Source organism: Lissotriton vulgaris, chromosome 12 (genome assembly GCF_964263255.1).
Source record: "Lissotriton vulgaris chromosome 12, aLisVul1.2, whole genome shotgun sequence".
In the NCBI taxonomy this organism is placed as follows: domain Eukaryota; kingdom Metazoa; phylum Chordata; class Amphibia; order Caudata; family Salamandridae; genus Lissotriton; species Lissotriton vulgaris.
In genome coordinates, this window is record NC_141700.1 from 140,999,023 (window position 1) to 141,019,845 (window position 20,823).

The following is a 20,823-nucleotide window of genomic DNA, read 5'->3' on the forward strand; positions in this document are numbered from 1 at the left end:
AATCCCAAGTCCTTCATTTATGTTGGTGACTAAATTCGGCTTTCACGCAGGATTGATAATGGCTCAAATAATGTAAAATGCATTGTTAAATATTACAAATGCATTATATTGCTCCCGTGATTTAATTTAATTTTGTATTATAATTACACCGTTCCTTTTTGTTATCCTATTCGCGTCTGTGAACGCGACAGTATTTTCTTTCTGTTTACTCATGTGGTACACCATGTGATCCAGACTATATTATGTTTTCACCTATCACCTTTTCACTCACTCGTGACCAAGGGGAGGAGCCCCGAAACGCGTCGGAGAGACATTGTTTTTGTTTGCCACTGCTGAATAAACGAACACGCTATCCTGAGTCCATACTTCGCACTGTCCTTTCACCTCAAGGACGAGAGTGTGACTTTCTGGAATATATATATATATATATATATATATATATATATATATATATATATATATATATATATATATATATATATATATATATATATATATATATATATATATATATATATATACACATACATATATATATATATTTATATATATTCAGTGCAAAAACCTCAGCTTTCAGGGACATTATAGTTAGTAATTAACATAAAAAATTGTTTTTTTAAATTAACCGAAAAAACCACAGGTGTCAGGGACGTTATAGTTAGGAATTAGCATTAAAAAAAACCTTAGATACTTACTGAAACAAGCATCAAAAATGCAATAGGTCTCGCCATCGTTTAAGTTAAAGAAATTATATTTGTAATAAGGTGGCTTTTTAGCTTTGCTTTAATTAGTGTTTTTCAAACTTTCATGTACATAACATGCATATGTATGCATATATGTATAAATATATGTATGCATGCATTTATATTTGTACTTATATAGATATGCAGATGTACATAAAAATATGTATGTATAAATAAATATATAAATATATATATATTTACACACATACATATATATAACTGTGTGTGCGTGTAGAGAGAGGTAGAGATAGATAGAGGTAGAAAGGTAGAGAGGTATAGGTAGAGAGGTAGAGTAGAGTGTAGGGTGTAAGGAGTAGTGTGTAGGGAGTAGAGTGTAGGGTGTATAGTAGGGAGTAGAGTGTAGGGTGTAGAGTGTGTAGTAGGGAGTAGAGTGTAGGGTGTAGAGTGTAGGGTGTAGAGTGTGGTATGGAGGAGAGTGTAGAGTGTGTAGTAGGGAGTAGTAGAGTGTAGCGTGTGTAGTAGGGAGCAGAGTGTGTAGTAGGGAGTAGTGTGTAGTAGGGAGTATGGTGTGCAGTAGGGAGTAGAGTATAGAGTGTATGGTGTGTAGTAGGGAGTAGAATCTGTGGTAGGAAGTAGAGTGTGCAGTAGGGAGTAGAGTGTAGGGAGTAGAGTGTGTTGTAGGGAGTAAAGTGTGTAGTAGGGAGTAGAGTGTGTAGTAGGGAGTAGAGTGTAGAGTGTGTAGTAGGGAGTAGAGTGTAGCGTGTGTAGTAGGGTGTAGAGTGTGTAGTAAAGAGTAGTGTGTAGTAGGGAGTAGAGTGTGCAGTACAGAGTACAGTGTAGAGTGTATTGTGTATAGTAGGGAGTAGAATTTGTAGTAGGGCGTAGAGTGTGGAGTAGAGTTTAGAGTGTGTAGTAGAGTGTAGAGTGTGTTGTAGGGAGTAGAGTGTGTAGTAGGGAGTAGAGTGTGTAGTAGGGAGTAGAGTGTAGGGAGTAGATTGTGTTGTAGGGAGTAGGGAGTAGAGTGTGTAGTAGGGAGTAGAGTGTGTAGTAGGGAGTAAAGTGTAGAGTGTGTAGTAGGGAGTAGAGTGTAGAGTGTGTAATAGGGAGTAGAGTGTGTAGTAGGGAGTAGAGTGTGTAGTAGAGTGTAGAGTGTGTAGTAGGGAGTAGATTGTGTAGTAGGGTGTAGAGTGTGTAGTAGGGTGTAGAGTGTGTTGTAGAGTGTGTAGTAGGGAGTAGAGTATGTAGTAGGGAGTAAAGTGTAGAGTGTGTAGTAGGGTGTAGAGTGTGTAGTAGGGAGTAGAATGTAGTAGGGAGTATAGTGTGTAGTAGGGAGTAGAGTGTAGTGTGTGTAGTAGGGAGTAGAGTGTAGAGTGTGTAGTAGGGAGTAGAATGTAGAGTGTGTAGTAGGAAGTAGAGTGTAGGGAGTATAGTGTGTAGTAGGGAGTAGAGTGTAGAGTATAGTGTGTGTAGTAGGGAGTAGAGAGTGTATTGTGTAGTAGGGAGTAGAGAGTGTAGAGTGTGTAGTAGGGAGTAGAGTGTAGAGGGTGTAGTAGGGAGTAGAGTGTGTAGTAGGGAGTAGAGTGTGTAGAAGGGAATAGAGTGTAGTAGCGAGTCGTAGGGAGTAGAGTGTACAGTGTGTAGTAGGGAGTAGAGTCTAGAGTGTGTAATAGGGAGTAGAGTGTGTAGTAGGGAGTAGAGTGTGTAGTAGGGAATAGAGTGTGTAGTAGGGAATAGAGTGTAGTAGGGAGTAGAGTATAGAGTATGTAGAAGGGAGTAGAGTGTGTAGTGGGGAGTAGAGTGTGTAGTAGGGAGTAGAGTGGGTAGTAGTGAGTAGAGTGTAGAGTGTGTAGTAGGGAGTAGAGTGTAGAGTGTGTAGTAGGGGGTAGAGTGTGTACTAGGGAGTAGATTGTGTAGTAGGGAGTAGAGTGTGTAGTAGGGAGTAGAGTGTTTAGTAGGGAGTAGAGTGTAGAGTGTGTATTAGGGAGTAGAGTGTGTAGTAGGGAATAGAGTGTAGAGTAGGGAGTAGAGTGTAGAGTGTGTAGTAGGGAGTAGATAATGTAGTAGGGAGTAGAGTGTGTAGTAGGGAGTAGAGTGTGTAGTAGGGAGTAGAGTGTAGGGAGTAGAGTGTGGTGTAGGGAGTAGGGAGTAGAGTGTGTAGTAGGGAGTAGACTCAGTGGTAGGGAGTAGAGTGTGTAGTAGGGAGTAGAGTGTGTAGTAGGGAGTAGAGTGTGTAGTAGAGTGTAGAGTGTGTAGTAGAGTGTAGAGTGTAGTAGGGAGTAGAGTGTGTAGTAAGGAATAGAGTGTATCGTAGGGAGTAGAGTGTAGTAGGGTATAGAGTGTGTAGTAGGGAGTAGAGTGTGTAGTAGGGAATAGAGTGTAGAGCAGGGAGTAGAGTGTAGAGTGTGCAGATGGGAGTAGATAGTGTAGTAGGGAGTAGAGTGTGTAGTAGGGAGTAGAGTGTGTAGTAGGGTGTAGAGTGTGTAGTAGGGAGTAGAGTGTGTAGTAGGGAGTAGAGTGTAGGGAGTAGAGTGTGTTGTAGGGAGTAGGGAGTAGAGTGTGTAGTAGGGAGTAGAGTGTAGAGTGTGTAGTAGGGAGTAGAGTGTGTAGTAGGGAATAGAGTGTAGAGTAGGGAGTAGAGTGTAGAGTGTGTAGTAGGGAGTAGATAGTATAGTAGGGAGTAGAGTGTAGAGTGTGTAGTAGGGAATAGAGTGTGTAGTAGGGAGTAAAGTGGGTAGTAGGGAGTAGAGTGTACAGTGTGTAGTGGGGAGTAGAGTGTAGAGTGTGTAGTAGGGGGTGGATTGTGTACTAGGGAGTAGAGTTTGTAGTAGGGAGTAGAGTGTGTAGTAGGGATTAGAGTGTGTAGTAGGGAGTAGAGTGTGTAGTAGGCAGTAGAGTGTAGAGTTTGTAGTAGGGAGTAGGGAGTGTAGTAGGGAGTAGAGTGTAGTGTGTGTAGTAGGGAGTAGAGTGTGCAGTAGGGAATAGAGTGTAGAGTAGGAAGTAGAGTGTAGAGTGTGTAGTAGGGAGTAGATATTTTAGTAGGGAGTAGAGTGTGTAGTAGGGAGTAGAGTGTGTTGTAGGGAGTAGGGATTCGAGTGTGTAGTAGGGAGTAGAGTGTAGAGTGTGTAGTAGGGAGTAGAGTGTGTAGTAGAGTGTAGAGTGTGTAGTAGGGAGTAGAGTGTGTATTAGGGAATAGAGTGTAGTAGGGAGTAGAGTGTAGAGTGTGTAGTAGGGAACAGAGTGTAGAGTGTGGAGTGTGTAGTAGGGAGTAGAGTGTGTAGTAAGGAGTAGAGAGTGTAGTAGGGAGTAGAGTGTGTAGTATGGAGTAGAGAGTGTAGTAGGGAGTAGAGTGTGTAGTATGGAGTAGAGTGTGTAGTAGGGAGTAGAGTGTAGAGTGTGTAGTAGGGAGTAGAGTGCATAGTAGGGAGTAGAGTTTAGAGTGTGTAGTAGGGAATAGAGTGTGTAGTAGGGAGTAGAGTGTGCATGCTGCACTCCGATTGGTCCCTGGCCACGCATTACTGCTCACCCGGCGTCAACATTTCCTCTCCCAGCGCATCCATCACTGGGAGTTTTCCTTTGCTGCGCCTCGCTCCGTGTTCTCTCCTGTTTCACTCTCCAGTCTCTTGCGCTCTCTCTCACAGAGTACAGCATCCCTCACCACCTCCACCTGCTCCGCATTTCAGCTGCATCCTCCTTTTACCCTCCGCCTGCCCACCCACACCTGTTTCTAAAGGCAGCCTAAACTACCTACGACGGGGTCAGGAGTCAGCAACCAGCCCCCACACGTGTGCGAAGCACCAGCGATTCACTGCACTGGTCTAGATTGATAAGGAGTGCGCTACATTTAGACAATGAAATCACTGTGTATCTCTCTTTCCTGTTCAGCGTAGTCCTCACCGCCCCCTCCCCAACCCCGACTAGCCCGGATCTCCTGCCCACCTCACCACACAGGCACCAGTTGTGGCTCTCCACATTCTCCTGTGTTTCAGCAGTGCGCACCTTCTAGAAACCTTGATGCTCCCCCCACCCACACACAAAGACACACACACGCACATTCATTCAGTCAGTTTGCCCTTCTTTTTCTTTCGTTTTCTGACATTGCTGGCTCCTTGCCCCCATTAACACACACACGTACAAGCTGTGTGCCCATCTCGTGAACTCAGCAGTGTGGCCCACTTAGACTTTCCTGGACTTCTTGACATCAGGGCCCATGGCCCTCACAACTTATGGCAGTGTGCCATCCTTTAGTGGTGTTTGACTCCCTTGCTCCTGGCCCAGAGTTCTTGTCTCACACATGAGTTCTGGGGGCAGTGGGTGGGAGGGGAGGGTTTGGTGCCCCTTTAGTCTTTGAGACTCCTAGTCTGAGAAATGGAAACACTGTGCAAAGTTCCTATCGAGATATAGGAGCTTCTTCAACAGCACTGGCCCAGCCCCTCGGAGCTATCTGCGAGGTCTTCTCAGTTCCATCAGGTCATGGTTGGGTGATGGGTTTTGGCCGGATACAATGGGTATTTTGCTATTTATGTATTTTACGTCCATGTGGTTTGCAAGCCTATTAACATATGCATGTGTTCACCTCATGCCAAAAAGTGGAATAAAATACGTAATTAATCACGTTTTAGCGATGGCGAGTGATGCAATAGATGACGGAGGGTCACCATAAAAGCATAGACAGTGCTCCTGTCACGGGCACTGTACAGCGATGAAGTCTGCAGTGCTGTAATGAGGTTCAGTGTGCAGCGCTACGCAGAGGGCTGGTTTGTGTAATCCCATGAGAAGCTCGTTCTTTGCAGCGCTGGAATGGGAGGGACTCATTTCACTGCTGCCGGAAAAGGTCACTGTACTGTACAGTACCAAGTGCAGTCATGATTCCCAGTCTGCATTCCTGCAATGAGGGTCAATATGCAGTGCTGTAGATGAGGCCGCAGTGTGCAGTGCTCTAATGCCATGAGGAAAGAGGTGCACAATGTTCACTTTTCGTAAGTCAACAGTGAGTTTGGCAGCACTAATGTAGTGATTATGGCACCTGGTGCAGCGTTGTTCAGTTTTGTCACAATAGCCATTCTGTGCAGTGCTGTTGTGGTATATTGGTATACTGCTGTGTGGATGGACACTGTGCAGCCCTGCAGTGAGGGTCCTGCTCTAGAGTCCTGCAGTGAGGTCTCCCCAGTGCAGAACAATGAAATCACTTCTTTGGGGACAGTAAAGTGCGGTTACACAGCCAGGCTAAGTAACTTTTCTCTTTTACAAATAGTCCACTTGGATGGGCTCGCCTGACTTCCTCTCGTAGCAAAAGATTTGTTATCTTTATGGGGCCATGTGTTTGGCCCCATAAAGATAACAAACCTTTTACGGCAGGAGGAAGTCAGTCGAGCCCGCACAAGTGGACCGTCTGTAAAAGAGAAAAGTGTAAGTCATAAATATCTCTTTCCCAATGGCTGGCCACCGTTTAGCATAAACGGTGACGCCGGCCAATGGGAAAGACGGGTGGGGCTTAAAGCCCGCTAGTGAAAGCTCCTTAAGACCATAAGATCTCGCCAGTGAGACTGCGCATGCACAGCCTACGCAGGCTTGACCTAAAAAAAAACATGTTTCAGGGATTTTATAGCTAGGCTGACATTTCACTCTTATAAACCGGAGAAATTCAGCTGTTAAAATTAGCTGAGCTAACTATAACTCACTAATCCACAATGCACTGCTGCTGATGTCACATATTACATCACTCATGACATGGTCAGGGACATCACTGATGACATCTAAAATGACATCACTGATGATATCATCCACTTAATATCAGATTCACCTCCTCACACCCTAATATAACCTTTGATGCACCCACTATAAAATACAGACTACCGTTCTCAAAACCATAGATACACCAATACCAGTTAGTACATACCCACTCACTGTCATAGATCTAGACACACATTCACTCACTAACCTATACAGTCACCCATACACACAGTCAGTCATCAATACAGCCACTGATATATGCACTCATACATCCAAACAGACAATCACATACCACCATTCACCCCTAGAGTTACTCAAACACCTTGTCAGTAACCCAAATAATCAATCACACTGCCATTTACTCACCTATACACACACCACCTCACTTATTCCTACAGATTCTAATGCATACTTGCTCTCTTATGCAATCACTGACACAAGCACATACTCATCCATACAGCCACTCTCACATTCACTCACTGTCACATTTAGTCACTTATATACTCCAACACTCACATATACTGCCTTTCACATATGTAGTTACTCACACATATACCACCGAGATATCCATTCACTCACCAACACAGCCATACGCACACTCACTCACCCATACAGCCCCTAGCAGACATACTCATTAACCCATACACCTAGTGAATCACCCACTCACAGATGGTGTGTCTATGGTTGCAAATGGTAGTCTATTTTAGAGTGGGTATATTAAAGGTTTTATTAGGGTGTGAGGAGGTGCATCAGATTATCACGTGGATGATATCATCAGTGATGTCATTTGAGATGCCATCAGTGATGTCATCAGTGATGTCCCTGACCATGCCATGAATGATGTAATATGTGACGTCATCAGCAGTACATTGCGGGGCATGAGTTATAGTTAGCTCAACTAACTATAACGGACGAATTTCTCTGGTTTTGTACAAGTGAAATGTCCAACTAACTATAACGTCCCTAAAACCTATATTATTTTCTGTGAATTTCTATGTTTTTTTAAAGGCTAATTTCTAACTATAACGGCCCTGAAACCTATGTTTTTTTCAGTGAATTTTAAAGGTTTTTTTAATGTATTTTCTAACTAGAACCTCCCTGAAACCTATGGTTTTTTCAGTGAATTTCTAAGGTTTTTTAATACTAATTTCTAACTATGCAGACAGAGGTAGGACATGGGAAGAAAGAGGAAGAAAGGCATATAAAGAAACAATAGAAATGCAGAAAGAGGCAACAGAAGTCCAGATAGAAGAAAAGTGCAGAAAGAAGTAAGAGATATGCAGAAAGAACCAACAGAGGTGCAGAAAGAGGCCTTGTTTCAAAGTTATCCTATGCCCCAAACTTTTTACTGACTGCTATTGGTGGTAACTGAGTTTGACTAACCAGGCCCGGAGCCAGTGCTGGGCTAAAAGACACTTAGAATACAGTAAAAACGCCTAGATACACTAGGGTACACTTTGGGTTGTGTATCCCTGTGATATCATGACCGCCCCTGTAAGGCCCTAGTACATAAAAGTACCTCTAACTCAGAGATACAGAAAGAGGCAAAAGAGGTGCAGAAACAGGCAGGAAAGGTGCAGAAACAGGGAACAGGAGTGCAGAAAGAAGAAAGTAAGGTGTGAAAAAAGTAAGAGCAATGCAGAAATAACCAACAGAGATGCACAAAGAGGCAAGAGGGGTGCAGAAAAAGGTAGGAGGGGTACACAAAGAGGCAAGAGTGTTACAGAAAGAGGCAGGAGGGGTGCTGAAAGACAGAAGAGCAGTGCAGAAAGAACCAAAAGAGGTGCTGAAAAAGGCAACAGAGGTGGTACAGAAGGAGGCATGAGAGGTGCAGAAAGAAGTAAGAGGAGTGCAGAAAGAAGCAACAGTTGTGTAAAGAGTCACAAGGGGTGGAGAAAGAAGGAAGAGGAGTGCAGAAAGAAGCAACAGAGATGCTGAAAGAGGTACGAAGGGTGCAGAACGAGGCAAGAAAAGTACAGAAAGAAGCAAAAGAGGTAAGGAAAGAGGCAAGAGTGGTAGAGAAAGAGGGAGGAGAGGTATAGAAAGTGGCCAGAGAGGTATAGAAAGAGGCCAGAGAGTTGCACAAATAGGGAAGAGGGGTGCAGAAAGAGGCAGGAAGGGTGCAGAAAGAATTAACAGAGGTGGCGAAAGAGGCAAGAGAATTGCAAACAGAAGCAAGTGAAGTGCAGAAAGAGGCATCAGAGATGCAAAAAGATATGAGAGGTGCAGAAACAGGGAACAGTGGTGCAGAAAGAAGAAAGTGAGGTGTGAAAAAAAGTAAGAGCAATGCAGAAATAACCAACAGAGATGCACAAAGAGGCAAGAGAGGTGCAGAACAAGGTAGGAGGGGTACACAAAGAGGCAAGAGTGTTACAGAAAGAGGCAGGTGGGGTGCTGAAAGACAGAAGAGCAGTGCAGAAAGAACCAACAGAGGTGCCGAAAGAGGTAACAGAGGTGGTGCAGAAGGAGGCACAAGAGGTGCAGAAAGAAGTAAGAGGAGTGCAGAAAGAAGCAACAGTTGTGTAAAGAGTCACAAGGGGTGCAAAAAGAAGGAAGAGAAGTGCAGAAAGAAGCAACAGAGATGCTGAAAGAGGTACGAAGGGTGCCAAAAGAGGCAAGAAAAGTACAGAAAGAAGCAAAAGAGGTAAGGAAAGAGGCAAGAGTGGTAGAGAAAGAGGGAGGAGAGGTATAGAAAGTGGCCAGAGAGGCATAGAAAGAGGCCAGAGAGTTGCACAAATATGGAAGACGGGTGCAGAAAGAGGCAGGAGGGGTGCAGAAAGAATTAACAGAGGTGGCGAAAGAGGCAAGAGAATTGCAAAAAGAAGCAAGTGAAGTGCAGAAAGAGGCAACAGAGATGCAAAAAGATATAAGAGAGGTACAGAAACAAGCAAGGAAAGTGCAGAAAGAGCTAAGAGAATTGCTGAAAGAAGCAACAGAAGTGCATAAAGAGGCAAGTGAGGTGCAGATAGAAGCAAGAGCAGTGTAGAATAAACCAACAGAGGTGCAAAAAGGCAAAAAGGGGTGCAGAAAGAGATAGGAGAGGTGCACAAAGAGGCAAGAGTGTTATGAAAGAGGCAGGAGGGGTGCTGAAAGAAGCAAGAACAGTCAGAAAGCACCTACAGAGGTGCTGAAAGTGGCAACAGAGGTACAGAAGGAGGCATGAGAGGTTAAGAAAGAAGAAGAGGAATACAGAATGAAGCAACAGGTGTTTAAAGAGTCATGAGGGGTACAGAAAAAAGGAAGAGAAGTGCAGAAAGAGGCAACAGAGGTGCAGAAACAAGCAAGAGAGGTGCAGAAACAAGCAAGAGAAGTGCAGAAAGAGCTAAGAAAATTACTGAAAGAAGCAAAATAGGTTTAGAAAGAAGCAAGAGAAGTGCAGAAAGAGACAAGTGGGGTGCATAAAGAAGCAAGAGCAGTGCAGAAAGAACAAACTAAGGTACAAAAAGAGGCAAGAGGCGTGCAGAAAGAGGTAGTAAAGGTATACAAAGAGGCAAGAAAGATACAGAAAGAGGCAGGAGGGGTGCAACAAGAAGGAAGAGAAGTGTAGAAAGAGGCAAGAGAATTGCTGAAAGAAGCAACAGAGGTATAGAAAGAAGCAAGAGAAGTGCAAAAAGAGACAATTGAGGTGCAGAAAGAAGCAAGAGCCGTGCAGAAAGAAGCAACAGAGGTGCAAAAACAAAAAGAGGGTGCAGAAAAAAGTAGGAGGGGTGCACAAAGAAACAAGAGTATTACAGAAAAAGGCAGGAGAGGTGCCAAAAGAAGGAATGCAATACAGAAAGAACCAACAGGGGTGCTGAAAGAAGCAACAGAGGTGCAGAAGGATGCACGAGAGGTGCAGATAGAAGGAAGATAAGTACGGAAAGAAGCAACAGGTGCTTAAGGAGTCATGCGGGGTACAGAAAGAAGGAAGAAAAGTGCAGAAAGAAGCAAGTCTGCTGCAGAAAGAGGGAAGAGATGTGTAGAAAGTGGCAAGAGAGTTGCACAAAAAGGGAAGAGGGGTGCAGAAAGAGGCAGGAGGGGTGCTGAAAGAACTAACAGAGATGGTGAAAGAGGCAAGAGAGATGCAGAAAGAAGCAAGTAAAGTGAAGAAAGAGGAAACAGAGGTGCAGAATGACGCAAGAGAGGTACAGAAACAAGCAAGGGAAGTGCAGAAAGAACTAAGAGAATTGCTGAAAGAAAGAACAGAGGTTTAGAAAGAAGCAAGAGAAGTACAGAAAAAGGCAAGAGCAGTGCAGAAAGAAGCAAAAGAGGGGCAAAAAGAGGCCAGAGGGGTACAGAAAGAGGCAGGAGAGGTGCACAAAGAGGCAAGAAAGGTACAGAAAGAGGCTGGAGGGGTGCAGAAAGAAGGAAGAGAAGTGCCGAAAGAGGCAAGAGAATTGCTGAAAGAAGCAACAGAGGTGTAGAAAACAGCAAGAGAAGTGCAGAAAGATGCAAGTGGGGTGCAGAAAGAAGCAAAAGCAGTGAAGAAAGAAGCAACAGAGGTGCTGAAAGAGGCACAAACGGTATAGAAAGAGCAAGAGAAGTGCAGAAAGGTAACAGAGGTACAGAAAGAGGCAAGAGATGTGCAGAAACGGGCAAGAAAGGTGCAAAAAGAGGGAACAGTGGTGTAGAAAGAGGCAAGAGAGGTACAGAAAGAGAAAAGAGGGGTGTAGAAAGAGGGAAAGGACCTGCAGAAAAAAGCAACAGAGGTGCTGAAAGAGGCAAGTAAGGTGCAGAAAGAGGCAAGTAAGGTGCAGAAAGAGGCAAGAGATCTGCAGAAAAAAGTAAGAGAGGTGCAGAAAGTGGCAATAGAAGTGCAGAAAGAAGAAACAGAATTGCAGAAAGAAGCAAGAGCAGTGCAGAAGGAACCAAGAGAAGTGCAGAAATAAGCAACAGAGGTGAAAAAAGAGGCACAAGGGGGGCAGAATAAAGGAAGAGAAGTGCAGAAAGAAGCAGCAGAGGTACAGAAAGAGGCAAGAGTGCTGAAGAAAGAGGGACAATAGGTATAGAATGAGGCAAGAGAGTTGCACGAATAGAGACGAGGGGTGTAGAAAGAAACAACAGAGGTGCAGAAAGAGGTAAGAGGGGTGCTGAAAGAAGCAAGTGAAGTGCAGAAAGAGGCAACAGAGGTGCAGAAAGACACAAGAGAGATGCAGAAAGAAGCAACAGAAGTGTGGAAAGAGGCAAGAGAATTGCTGAAAGAAACAAAAGAGGTTTAGAATGAAGCAAGAGAAGTGCAGAAAGAGGCAAGTGAAGTGCAGAAAGAAGGCAGAGCAGTACACAAAGTACCAACAGAGGTGCATAAAGAGGCAAGAGGGTGCAGAAAGAGGCAGGAGAGGTGCACAAAGAGGCAAGAGAGGTATAGAAAGAGGCAGGAGGAGTGCAGAAAGAAGGAAGAGAAGTGCCGAAAGAGGCAAGAGAATTGCTGAAAGAAGCAATAGAGTTGTAGAAAACAGCAAGAGAAGTGCAGACAGAGGCAAGTGGGGTACAGAAAGAAGCAAAAGCAGTGAAGAAAGAAGCAACAGAGGTGCTGAAAGAGGCGCAAACGGTATAGAAAGAGCAAGAGAAGTGCAGAAAGGTAACAGAGGTACAGAAAGAGGCAAGAGATGTGCAGAAACGGGCAAGAAAGGTGCAAAAAGAGGGAACAGTGGTGTAGAAAGAGGCAAGAGAGGTACAGAAAGAGAAAAGAGGGGTGTAGAAAGAGGGAAAGGACCTACAGAAAAAAGCAACAGAGGTGCTGAAAGAGGCAAGTAAGGTGCAGAAAGAGGCAAGTAAGGTGCAGAAAGAGGCAAGAGATCTACAGAAAAAAGTAAGAGAGGTGCAGAAAGTGGCAATAGAAGTGCAGAAAGAAGAAACAGAATTGCAGAAAGAAGCAAGAGCAGTGCAGAAGGAACCAAGAGAAGTGCAGAAATAAGCAACTGAGGTTCCGTGACAATTTGAACCCGTGTTTTCAAGTTTGTCGGAAATACATAATATTAGTATCGGCGAACCGCAAATGATCCATTTAGCATATCCTAGCGTTTTCGCTACGATACGAGCAAGAGCACTCTTGTTATGAACACATTTCTGATCTACCCATGGCATCCATCTTAGATCATGGCCGCCATTTTGTGTTTCCTTGCCCTCACATATGCAATAGCCTCTGATCACTTCATTCACTCCACTTTGATTAAGGACACGTAGCCTTAGCCGGAGATTCACCTCTTACATGACACGTACACCTTAAACCAGATCACGCTGAAGCTGCATGACTCGACAAAGGCTGCCTCCTCTGCCCGAGGCCAGCCCACCTGAACTGGTTTTCCTGTCCATTGTCCTGATCATGATTAGGCGGCCGAAGCCGGTAGCCTTGCCCATTTACAACCCACAAACATCTCTTATCCCGCTTTCCTATCTTCTGCACCTGGCTCTGCTCCTTTCCTTCTGGGCCTTTATTAGGGGGAGGTAACAAACTTTACGATGAGGCGGTCCGGCTCTTGAATACAATATTGACAAGGGATTGTGATGGACTAGTGGGAACCCCTCTTCGTGATGTTTGGCATCAGATATTATCGACAGTTCCTGTGTAACGCCAAATATTTATTGTTTAAGACACAAAGGTTTGGGAATGTACTGACATGTGAAATATTTGCCTGAAGCACAATTTTTGGTATATAAGGAGCAACCCACAATGTACAAATCGAACAGTCTCCTAGATTCTGCCCGTGTGTAGATTCTGTGATTTCTGTGTCCCTGCAGTAATAAACCTTTGGTCTTTGACGCCACCTTCGAGAAGCCCGTGTTTCTGTTCATTTGCGCACCAAGGCAGGTGGAACTCCGGGGTCTTTGGGTGTTGTTCCCTGACACCTCTGGACGGAACCAAAAAGTCCAGAACTCCAATTGGCGCCCAACGTGGGGCGACGTCATTCGGTACCGGTCCAAAAGCCTGAAGAGTTCGAGAAGCTTCGTGTGAAGATTCCTGAGGGAGGCGCCCCACTTCATCGATCCCGGCATATCGCAAAAAGTGGCCCTGAAGTTCTCTTCCACGAGGATTCCCGTTCAGGACGGCTGCAGTGGGCCGTTGCCTTGACCGTCGCCCTGTCTTGGACCCGAGGTGCAGCTTTAGTACAGCAAAACGTGACGGGTTTCTCCTTGGTGACGTCTTCAGTGCCTCAGTTAAGTATTTAGTGATAGCTAGCTGGTTACTTTGTGAGGATTGTTAAAAAAATCCTTGATCGGTTCTTGGTTTGGTTTGGTTTCGTAAGATTATCACTAGTTGTTCTGGTTACGATAATCTATTTGGTTCAGTTTGGGTATCGATACATTAGTTTGGTTTTGGTAGGCCTAAGTTCTTGGTTCAAGTGCACATATTTGTTTCGTGTTTTGTTTGTTTTGTGTTCCAGACTGAAAATGGTAAGTCGGAAAATGTTGTCTTGTTTTAGTTGCAACAGTGACTCACGATTGGAGGATTCATGTTTGGTTCCTCCGATTGGGACTCCCCTTTATGACCTATATTGCAAATTTGGAGTGGGTCCTATATCCTATAACGAGGTGTGGGTCCGTTATTGTAAGAAAGACGGTGTCCTTAGTTGGCCACTGCATGGTAGTTTTGAGCCCGAGATCCTTGATAATTTAGAAGCGAAACTGTTTAGTAAGAAAGCCCGGCCGGCAATGTTTGATTCTTTCCGTTACTGGCGAAAAGAATCTAAACAGAGAGAAATGAAAAGGTTGAAGAAAGAACAAAAAGAGCAAGAAGGGTTAACTCTGGAACAAGCAACTAAACAATTGCAAGATAATGAGTGCGAAAAGGCTATAGACGTAGCAATTAGAGAGCATAATTTAGCGATTGACAAGTGCTACCCTGCCTTGCCATCGAAAACAGCTAAGATATTGGAGGATCCCGAAAACGATCCTCTGTTGTCTTATCTGTTACGTTCACCTCCACCGTACGCACAAGGTGCTGCGGCTCAACTTATACCGAATATTCAATTGCCGGTTGCTGGACAACCTGGTGTTCTTGTTCCTCAGAATCTAGTTCCTGTACCTCCTGTGGTTAATGTGAATGTTCCTACGGCTCCTCCTCTTCCTGGGTTGCCGACTTCTATACCTGTGTCTGTCTCGCTTACACCTACTACTTCACAAACTATTTTCATCGATACTCCTACTGCTTCGCAATCTGTTCCTACCTCTACTGTGTTCTCTACGTCTGCGAGTATGTTAACTCCACTTTCTGTACGTCGAAAAATAACTGATTCTGTTGCTAATATTCTGTCTCCTTTATATAAATCCTTAATTAAGACGCCTACTTCTGATTCAGTTCAGAGACGTAGTCAGCTACCAAGTACTGAAGAACGGGGAGTTTTAGATTCCACGGCTCTCAGATGGATTACGAAAGTTAGAAGATATAATACGAGAGATGTATTAGATACATTTATGCAGTGGAAGGAACCAACGCAACGATACGTCTTCGATGAGATGTGCTCGTTGCTACGTGAGGAAATAGAGGAAGATGATGTCGAATCAGACTTGGAAGATTTAATTAAGGTGCAAAAAGAGTTTGCTGCAGGAATGATAGTGGGTGATAAAATACAGGAAGCGATGGAACTTATTTTGAGTTTTAGGAATGATCCATCTCTTCGTTCGCCGAGAGATTTAGAAAAAGGTAGAATGAAGCTAAGTCGCCAATATCCTATGAGGGAGGTTCCTCCAATTTGGCGTGAAGCTGTGCAAGCTGATCAAAACGCTGGTATTGTAGCTGCTCCAGCACAGTTCCAACGAGTGTGGATACACATTCCATGGAAGCGAGCAGAAGTACTAGCAGTGAAACAGGCCTTACCAGATCCGCGTAAGAATCCGGCTGGATATTACAAGGAATTGACACAGACAGTTGAAGCTTGTATAATGAATTTGGCAGACATTGACATGCTATTTGGCAATGTAGTTCCACAACCAGTGTGGGCTAAAATTCGTAGAGAAGATCATCAAGCAGCCTTAGGTGGTGATTGGGCAGCTATCACTGCAGCAGATGGTCAGCAAACGGGTGGTGCAAAACCCGAACCCCTAATTGCTAATCTTCCAGGTAGAATAATTGATTTAATGAAGACTCTGATGCCCGCATTGCGTGTTAATTGGGATAAATTATCCGCATGCAAGCAAAAGAAAGACGAAAGTGTCTCCGACTTCTTCACGAGGTTCGAAGAGACTTTTGTAGACCATAGTGGTCAGGATATGAGCACTGAAGGAGGACAGAGATTGTTTGTCGATAAATTTGTGCATAATTTGTTACCTGAATTATGCAATAAATTAAAGGATTCAGAAAGTGCGTGGGCTGTATCTACGACTGCACAAATACTTGCGACTGCACAATACTACGAAAATAGGGATAAAGAGGAAAAGGAGAAATCAGAGAAAAAAACGAAAGATTTAAAGACTAAAGTTCTTTTACAGCAGGCGTACCCGCCTCGCACGAATCAGACTAATATGCAACAGAATTCGTATCAAAGGACAGATTATAGTTCAACCAGGCCTCAATATCAGTGGAATCAGTGTGCGTACTGTAAGAAAGAGGGTCACTACAAGAATGAATGTCCGATTCTAGCGCAAAATAATGCAGCAGCAGCTCAGAGAGGTCGTGGTGGTTATGCGCAGAATTCTAGAGGTCGAGGGCGAGGTGCTATGCCTCCGCAAACGAATGATCGTCCCTCTAATCATTTTGATCAACAAAACGTACAGTCAGCTCAACAGAATAGATCTCAGCAATATCTTGTTGAGGATTATTGTGAAGTTGATGAGGGATTCCAGCAAAATGGGTACTAGGACAGCCATGGACAGAGAGAGGGAGTAGTATCAGTTCCAGTGGATCAGAGTGGGCCTTATGTCGCAGTAGCAACATCAGGTGTAGTCGAACCGTTTCTGTTGGATACTGGTGCCGCAAAAAGTTCTATAATTCATGCGAAACTCCCTGGCGCACCTTTGTCTGGCTCAACAAATGTTTCCGTAGGTTTTTCAGGCGCCCCTGTTTACAACCCGATATCTAATCCTTTGTCTATTTCTGTTGGACCATGTCAATTGAAAGCACCCTTGATTTTGACGACAGGTTGTAATGAAAATCTGCTTGGTTTAGATTTGTTAAAACGACTATATGCGACATTGTACTGTTCTCCGGAAGGAGTACAGCTTACTTTGGGTAAAAGACTCACTTCTCCGATGTACTTGTCAATGGACGCACTCCCGCCGGAGCTGCGCTCACTCCCTGATTCTCTTTGGGCGACTGGTCCTAATGATGTAGGCCTTTTGGAAATACCACCGTATGTAGTAACTTTGAAAGCAAATGTAAAATTTCCTAGAATTCCTCAATATAAAATATCAAGTGAAGGAGAACGTGCACTTTTATTGATTGTGCAAGATTTGATTAAGAAAGGTGTGGTTGAAGAAACTCGAGGAAATGTTTGTAATAGTCCTGTATTGCCAATTCTGAAACGAACTGATCCTACGAAGCCTCCAGTATATAGGTTTGTCATAGATCTTAGAGAGGTTAATAAGATTGTGGTTCCACAGTTTCCTGTGGTTCCAGACATTACTGCCTTGTTAACATTGATTCCTGCTACAGCCAATTGGTTCTCAGTCATCGACTTGAAGAATGCCTTTTTCAGCATTCCGATAGCCGAGGAAAGCAGGGATATTTTTGGCTTCTGTCTAGGAGGTCGAAGCTTCAGATTTAAACGCGCTCCGCAAGGCTACTGTGAGAGTCCATCTATTTACAGTCAAGCATTAAAAAGTCAGCTAGATTCTTTTGTCCTTCCTCCAGGTTCGGCCCTAGTACAGTACGTAGATGATCTTTTAGTGGCTGCCGATGACAAGGAAACTTGCAAAGCAGCTACAGTTTCGTTATTACATCATTTGTCTGATTTGAATCACAAAGTATCACCTTCCAAGATGCAATACTGCTGCCAAGAAGTGACCTACCTAGGTCATCTCTTGTCAAAGGAGGGAAGGAAGTTGACCCCAGAAAGAATAAAAGCAATTACGCAAATGAGTGTTCCACGCACACAGAGAGAAGTACGTGCCTTTTTAGGTATTACCTCCTACTGTAGGCAGTGGATTCCAAATTTTTCTCTTTTAGCAAAACCATTGGTAGCTTTGACTGGGAAAAATGTTCCGAGTCCGGTGCCATGGTCTGATGAATGTCAAGAGAGCTTTACCGAATTACGAAAAGCCTTGTGTTCAGCTCCTGTATTGGGTACACCTGATTACAGTAAACCATTCACGCTCTACGTTCACGAGAGAGAAGGTTGCGCGTTGAGTGTCCTGACACAGAAGTTTGGTGATAAACAACGCCCCTGTGCGTATTTCTCATCAACATTAGATCCGGTAGCTAGAGCGTTACCCAGTTGTTTGAGGGCTACAGCGGCAGCTGCGGCTTCCATTCGGCAATCTGCTGGTTTGGTGATGAACAACATGCTAGTGGTCATGGTTCCTCATGCAGTGGATACACTCATGAACCGAACGAAGACACAACACCTTACTAGTGCGAGATTATCTGGTTACGAACTGACACTACTAGCGAGTCATATTCAGATCAAAAGATGTAATGTATTGAATCCAGCAACACTGTTGCCGACTGATCAAGAGTCGAGTGATTCTGAGCCACATGACTGCTATTTTAAAACGGAGGAAGAGACAAAAGGACGAATTGACCTTAAAGATACTCCGTTACCCGATCCGGATGGTACGCTATATGTGGACGGGTCATGTTTTAAATTGGAGAATGGTGATGTGACTGCTGCTTATGCGGTGACAACTTTGAAGACGATTGTGGAGACTGCAAGAGTGAGTCAGAATTCTGCCCAAGCTGCAGAATTAATAGCTCTAACGAGAGCATGTGTTTTAGCTGAGGGAAAGAGAGTGAATGTGTTCACAGATAGTCAGTACGCATTTGGCGTGGCCCATAGTTTTGGCCGGTTGTGGAGAGAAAGAGGTTTCATTACGTCCCATGGGACTAAGATTCAACATGGTCAACTAGTTAACGACTTGTTGGAATCTTTAACCTTGCCGACTGAAGTTGCGATTGTGAAGTGCAGTGCTCATAAAGCAATCACGGATGATGTTGGACGTGGGAATGCTTTTGCTGATGAAATTGCTAAACAGACAGCTAGAGATGTGATGAGTAGAATGTATGTTGCAGCGTCTGCAAGATGGATCGCTGAGTCTGGGATGTGTGAAGATACAATGGAAAGTGTGAAAGTGATTCAGAGAGAAGCGACTGAGGAAGAGAAACGTGTATGGAGAGAAAGTACGGGCAAGTTGGACTCGAATGGATGTTGGATTGATTTGACAGAGCAACAGCGTTGGATGTTGCCGGATGCGTATGTGCTTGCAGTAGTGACAATGGCGCACGGAGTAGCGCATATAAGTTCTAAAGGTATCTGTAAAATATTGGCTCCGGTCTGGAAGAATGATAGGATCAGTAAGTGTGCAGAGAGAGTGGTGAAAAATTGTATGGTGTGCTTGATGCATAACCCTGGTAAGGGAACTCCAACTCCAGCTGGTCATTTCGCTCCTCCTTCCTGTCCCTTTGAAGTAATTCAGTTAGATTTCATTCACATGGAACGCTGTAATAACTTGAAATACGTCCTGGTGGTGGTTTGTGCTTTTTCCAGGTGGATAGAAGCATACCCACTGAAGGACAATACCGCCTTATCAACTGCCAAAATTCTTCTCAAAGAATATTTCCCTAGATTTGGAATGCCACGGATTGTATGGTCAGATAACGGAAGTGAGTTTGTAGGGAAAGTTATGCAGAGTGTATGTGCAGGCCTAGGTTTGAAACAAAAATTTCATAGTGCGAACCATCCCCAGTCAGCTGGTCTAGTGGAGGGTTATAATGGCACCCTCAAGCTGAAGATAGCCAAAATACAAGCATCCACAGGTTTGGCTTGGCCAGACGCACTTCCTTTGGCCTTGTTATCGACGAGAGCAACAGTGCATTCTAGAATAGGGCTTTCTCCATACGAGATTGTGTTTGGCCGCCCGGCAAATGTCTGGGGTGTGCCAAGGCCTAAACAATTTTGCTCCATTGAATATCCTATGTTGATAGACTACCTTTACGACTTGACTGCTAAATTGAGTCTTATTCATCAACAGGTTTTTGATGCACTACCAAAGCCTCCGGAGAGTCCAGGGCATCAACTGAAACCGGGTGACTTCATTGTGGTCCGGAACTTCGCGAGGACAAAGAATCTTCAGCCTCGCTACATCGGCCCCTTCCAGGTCCTGCTGGCAACGAGGACAGCTGTACGTGTTGCTGGCCGGAAGAACTGGATTCACGCTTCTCACGTAAAGCGTGTTCCATTGCCGCTGCCTTTTGACGACTGGGTGAAGAAGGGAATTGGTGCCTCCGAATTTGAAATCACCCCGAAATTTATCCCTTTCAGTGATGCCGATTTGATTACTGACACTTTGAAACCTGACTCTCCTCCTGAGAAAACTCTTTCGAACATTGAACATTTGTCTTCAGCATCAGAAGAAACTTTGTTACCTGCGAACTTAAACTCTGCAACAGCTGCTAGTGATACACTATTTTCCGATCAGACAGTACCAGCGAAGAAGAGATACAACCTTAGAAGCCATAAAAAGGACTAATAAAGCAGGCAACTGCATATTGTAATTTTGATATACTGAACTTTTGCTTTTCAGCCAGGAAGTTTGCTATTGTTTATTGTTTTGAAAAATTGCCTTGCCGTCTGGGTAGCCGTAGGGTCGTGGCTGTGTGCCTAGTTTGAATTTGCAGGGGTCTGACACAAGGTCGATCTTTCTGTTGGTTTTGGGAACTCCCAGGGCTGACAGAGGCATTTTCATCTACGTACACATCATCAGTGGTCGCGAGCGGATTGTAGAAGATGGAGCTTCCTGCGCTGCAACGAGAAAATGTGATTTCTATTCGCAGAAACAAACTGTACAAAATTCTTCGTAGCAAATGCTTTTTGATGCAATGTGCCGTTACATTTTTGATTATTTTAGCAACATTGGTGGGTGGAATAGTCTTTAGTATAAAAATGATTTTTGTGCCAGTTACTACAGTACCTCCCCTTGATCCTGTTACTTCTACTGTTTCTTCTATACACTCTTTTCACTCGTTTCCTGAACATGAGCAAGCACGACGTACAGAGTTCATTAACAACACTTTTGTACAGCTCTTGCACCAACACCAACTGGTAGTTAACACTACAGACTGCTGGGTGTGTGGCTTGATACCCCACACTATGGATAAAGGTATTCCCTATCTGGTTTTGCCTTTCAGCTACAATGGATCATTTCAGGCCCTTCAAACCATCTTTGCTTATGCCCTTGAGACCTATCCTCCACGTCCACCACGTTCCACTAAATATAACTCTGCCAACAAAGCTCTAGTCCAGGGAATTATTGACATGAT

General features: G+C 44.2%; 1 protein-coding gene across 1 annotated transcript in view; it reads right to left on the reverse strand.

The window, feature by feature from the left end:
- LOC147673689 (intelectin-1-like) overlaps positions 1-20,823 on the reverse strand; it is a 197,341-nt gene that overhangs the window by 97,864 nt on the left and 78,654 nt on the right. The gene's annotated exons all lie outside the window — the stretch shown is intronic.